Below are 6,000 nucleotides of genomic sequence, written 5' to 3'. Positions count from 1 at the left end.
GGACGTGCTTATCTTCCGTGCAATTAATTTTTATTTGACAAAATCCATGTTTTATGCCATTTTAATGGAATGAATAACAACTTGAAAGACTTCAGATTGTAATTATTTTAATTTCATTGACATTTTATAGCATTTTTTTTTTTTATAAACGCGTGGTTTATATAATATGAAAAATTCGATGGAAAAATCCGATATCTGAAATGAATATCCTGCCATAAAATACTAACATAATGATTGCTTAAGTTTACCTTCAATTAACATGATAATAAGTAGACAAATATGTAAAAATGGTCGTAAAATAAATAAATAATGTTATCATATTATTCATTTAGAGCTACCCGCGGTTTAACATAATTACGATTTCAAAATTGTACTAAGCATATATATATGATCGTCATTTTACAACCGGAAAAAGATAATTGTGAAACTGTCAAGGAAAAGGAAGCGTCTTCCTGATGATCGATTCTGTCTTAGTCATAAACATATGTAATATTACTCTTAGTCTTTATATCATAATGCTAATAGTCCTTGCTCTTCAATTTCGTACTTAGTTTGAGATTAAACACGTTCTTGATTCAAACATTGCTGTTGAATCTTTTGATGATGAATTTATTAAGATACTGAAATGATTTCAAATGGTACATTGAAAATATAAATTCTCACCTTGCTTATTGATTCGTTGTGTTAATCTCCCCCCTTCCCAGAATGTGACCTACCAAATTAGACATATCAACGGATGAGTAACACGACAAATGCTACATGTGGAACAGGATCTGCTTACCTTTCCTTAGCCTCTGAGATGATCCCCAGTTTTTGATGGGGTTTATGTTGCCCAGTCTTTTGGTTTCAATGTTGTTTTGTGAACTATTGTTTGTCTGTCTTATTCTGTTTTAACCATTGTTTTGTCACTTTATTTTCGACTGATGAGTTTGAATGTCATTCTGTTATCTCTTTTACATCGATATTGTTTTAATTTATGGACACTTATTTTTCGAAATCTTGTTAATATTTATCCTTTGTCATTGCAGACATGTCATACTTTTCGCAGACAATTTGTGATGTATTTACATTTTAATTCGATCGATATTCATGTATAGTGAATAACATTTTAGGAAAACATTATTATAGTAAGCATTATTATATGTTGAAATAATTCTATTTACCATGCTCATTTATGATAACAAAATTCAGGCGACATACTCCTAAATATTATCTTTTATAATGATAAAATTTGAAACAATTGCCCATTGCGTTAGCAACATTCAAATTCAAAGTTTTATTGTTATGGTTATTTCTGTCGAGTTTTTATTCTATAGATTGTATTAGATTCCCATTTAGTACGCACCCAAAATAAGTAAATCACCCCTTTCATCTGCAGCCTTTATATTCTTACAATACAGTTTATCTTTCAAATATCATTTAATTATCATTCTGTCATTCTTTATAAATTTTGTTTGATATCCTCCATTCTTTATATTTTTTGCTCTATATTATAAATTATACTACAACAGAATTTCGAAACAGCGTTGAAATAACATATGACATATGACTCAATGAAAACAACAACACAAAATGTTGATGTGTAAACTTTTTATAGGACTGTTGGTTATCGTTTTTAGTATGGTATTGGTGTTTTGTCTGTCAAGGAACTTTCTTCGACTAATGATGTTTGATTGTCCTGGTAGTTTCTTTTGCCTCATTTTTGTCCTTGCTATGAAATCAGTCTTTCTAAGTAAAATCGGACATCATATATGCTGACACTGATTTTATATTTTACAGAAATATAATGTTGTCGTAAATGCTCTATGATAAGTATGACAAAACTTATAATGACGTTGTTTTCTATTTGACGATTAAGTGATTAAGCAATTTTTCATAGTTGATGTAAATGTAATCTGACCTTTGATCAAATAATAAAGAATGTGTGTGGGTTACTTTATCAAACACTTTTGATAACACGAAAGAGAAAGAACAAATGTAAAAGTAAACGTTTTTGCGTGACCAACAAAATTAAAATTGACTGGGTGTATTAATAAAGAATCTTGTTTTATTATATAAAAAGTAAAATCACAAAAATACTGAACTCAGAGGAAAATCAATACGGAAAGTCCATAATCACATGGCAAAATCAAATAACAAAACGCATAAAAAAACGAATAGACAAGAACTGTCATAGTCCTGACTTGGTACAGGTATTTTCAAATGTAGAAAATGGTGGATTAAACCTGGTTCTATAGCGCTAACCCTCTATTAAATCTTCCCAATAATGTCAACATCAATTATATTGCTATACATGATCTATTGTAGGCGTTGGTCTAAAGGAGTACCAAGAAGCAATTGCAATTGTTCAGTGTTGTTCAAAAAACACTTCCTGCTTCTTTTGAGCCATGCATTTTCATCAATTAGTTTTTTCAACTTTCTTATTAGTGGCAGCCCTCATTAAGTTCAACATAGTGAATGTTCTGATTTTATTGACTTGTTAAATGATTGATTTCTCTTCTGTCAGTTTAAAACAACTTAAAACATTAAGAGATATACTAGCAGCTGGGTCATCTGTAAGAGAAGACTGCTACTATTGTACTATCCAATAACATAAACATGCAATCTAACATGGATTATAAAAATGCTGTGTGTACCTCTTATTCTAACAATATGCTTATTTTACAACTTTGAGATGTTTGTATTTTATTTTCATCATTTTATACATGCTCACTTATTAGTTTCCGCTGTCACTTTCTATTATTCTCTGTCTGGGTTATGGTGCAAATGTTTCTTCATTTCATCTTACTATCAAAGTATACGATTCATTGGAGGATGAAAATATCATTATCACTAATTTACTGAAATTTGACCGTAACTTTTAATACAAAGTTAAATTAAGTGTCGTTTAAAGAAGTAATAAATTTATAAACATTTAATTTCACGGTATATCACTTTTTGCGTGACAGAAAATAATAAAAATGGACTCTGTCCATAAAATGAGAACGCAATTCCGCTTTGTATTTCATCACTATGACTTTTGTAATAAAGAGATTTTATCTATACGATGTCCTGCATGTGGGGGTGTTTATTTTTAGTATTTCTAAAAGAAAGTATACAGATTTCACTTATTATACATCAACAGACCTGTACTGTTTACTGTAATCTAATCTGACATTTTTGTTTAAAACAGAACCATTGTTTAATAAATGTGGAATTTTGCAAAACATGTTGACATACAAAACGGCAGAATTAACGAATTAACGTTTATCCGAAAAAAAGTCATCGGACAATCGGTCGTATCGCTGTAAAACTAATATTTTCTTTTGAACTGCATGTGCATTCCGCCAAAGAAACAATGGGAGAATTTTAAAATGGAATGGAAATATATTTAGCAATGAAATAAAAAAATAAATAAAAAATATACGATACCCAAAAGGCAACATCATTTTATCAAATAGTCATTGGAATAAGTGAATACTTGTATCGCAAGTATACACAATTTAAAGAAAAAAGGATTCTTGTTTTCGACAGTTATAGGTAATTTAAACGTGAAAATAGATTTGGTAAAGGAAAATTTGAATTAAAAGGTTAAGGTTTTGATATTTAGGTTTTCGGGGAGTAGCAAAGTAGAAAAACACACACATACGTCATATGCTATTTTAATGAATGAGCGTAAGGATATAACCATCATTTTACGGGAAAATACACGATTTTGTGAAACCGCAAATCATCACAACAAGGAAACGTAAACAATAAAGGCAACTGAAGTATACCTCTGTACGAAAGTAATAAATCGTTTAAGATAAAACAAATCCGGGTAACAAACTAAAACAGATGGAAACACATCAACTATAAATGGAAAACAACGAAACAACAGAAGCACTAAAATACAACAAATAGCCAAACGACAATGCAACACAGACCGAATCGAACTATAAGATAACAACTGGGATTTTCCTGACTTGGTACAGGACACTTTGCTAAGATGTGTTATAATCCATTTTCTTTTTTACATATAATGATACATCATGTCCACTACGAAACTTTTTGTCCTCTACGAAACGGTTTTGTCTACTACGAAACTTATCAATATGTCCACTCCGTAACATGAATTGTACCTTCATATATAAAGTACTGTCTAATCTTTATCGATAAAAAATTATTCTTCAATTCAGAAGAAAATGAGATCGAAGTAGTATATAAAGTTAAACAAACTGGAATGTTAAAAGGAGACATGAAAATGTGCGTTTAGAAGTAGTTCCGTAGTGGACAAATGTTCCCTACGAAACAGTACATAAATTATGAAATTAATATAAGTTTAAAGAGTATTTAAGATTGCACTTTTTATTTAGTAACAGGTCTATAATATAGGTATTCCAAACAACTCTTGAAATAAAACTTTAGACAAGTTGATTTTCCATTTTGTTAGGTCTGAGATTCACACTTTTATTGAAAACGCCGAAATACGTTATTGTAAATAGTTTAAGCATGTCACTAATTCAGGTTGCTTTGACCTTCTACGGCAATTTTGTAATGCGTCTATGTACGAGAAAAGCAAATATTAAGCAACATTAACAGAGTTGATTGTTTATAAATTGTTTTCGGTAGTACTTCAACCTACTCGATCTGTTTTTTTTTAATATATACAACTGAGAATGGAAATGGGGAATGGATCAAAGAGAAAACAACCCGACTATAGAACAGAAAACAGCAGAAGGTCACCAATAGGTCTTCAATGGTGTTCTCAGAAGCATTTGTAGCGCCACACTATATTATATATATATATACATGTATTATCTTCCTCCTGATTATGCCATGGTATGTGCTACACACTCAAGTATTTTACTTTGCTAAAAGTAAATTAAATAATTCAGTTTCCTCCATTTATAACAGATGAGTCCCTTAAAACATAAATAAGAAAAAAGATAAAACAAGGTTTGCGTTATTTCGAAAAGGTTTTTTGTTTTTTTTCAAAAAGGTTTGCGTTTTAACGCAAAAGGTTTCCGTTATTTCGCAGACATAGGTAAAAATATTAAAAGAAAAATTGGGTGGCGCTTAAATGCTGCTGACAACACCGTTGAAATAACATTTACGCTTATTGGATAACTAAATGAAAACAACAACAATAAAATGGTGATGCGCCAATTTGTTTGTCCAATTTTCGTTTGTTACCATAATATTTGTGTTTTTCTTCGACGTATGATGTTTGATTATTCCTTGTGGCTTCTTCTGTCTTTTTTTTTTTTTGATTTATTTCGAATAAAAGTTTTTTATTTTATGAAATGGATTGAAGTCTTGTGCAAGTTAACTCGAGCATCCTATATGCTGACACTTATTCAATTTTATAAACATTCTAGGTTCTATAATAGGTATAGATAATCTTATAGTGACTTTTGTTTTCAATTTGAAAACGATTAAGTGACAAAGCAATTTTTCATAGTTTTTTCTTTTGGTGACACGAAAGAGACAAAACCAAATGTAAGAGCGAATTACATAGTATATCACCGTTGCGTGACCAACAAAGCTAAAACATGGACAGATGGGTGTATTAATATATAATCGTGTTTGATTTTGTTACATCTCCCCTTTAATGTCAACCTTAATTATATTACTAACAACATGATCAATTTGTAGGCGTTGGTCCAAGAATAAATAGCTCAGTATTTAAAAAAAACTTCCTTCTTCTCAGAGGTATATACCTTCATTTATGAGCTTGGTAGCTTCCTTGTTAGTAGTAGCCCTTTACCAAGAAGATCTTGTTTTGAAACACAGGCTCATAAATATTAGAATACAAGGGAGAAATATACTAGTCAGAAGCCTGTAACTACTTTAAACAATATTTATTCAGACAAATTCATCATGATACGATATAATATAAATATATTCAGGATTCAGAAACAAGCAATTTGCTTTAACAAATCTGTCTCCTTACAAAAATAATACACTTATTGAACAATACATATAATTAATAACTGGCATGCTCTGTAATAAATATATGAATATGAAAAAGGTGAAAGA

This window comes from Mytilus trossulus, chromosome 7 (genome assembly GCF_036588685.1).
Source record: "Mytilus trossulus isolate FHL-02 chromosome 7, PNRI_Mtr1.1.1.hap1, whole genome shotgun sequence".
In the NCBI taxonomy this organism is placed as follows: Eukaryota; Metazoa; Mollusca; class Bivalvia; order Mytilida; family Mytilidae; genus Mytilus; species Mytilus trossulus.
Note: the sequence above shows the minus strand (reverse complement) of the source record.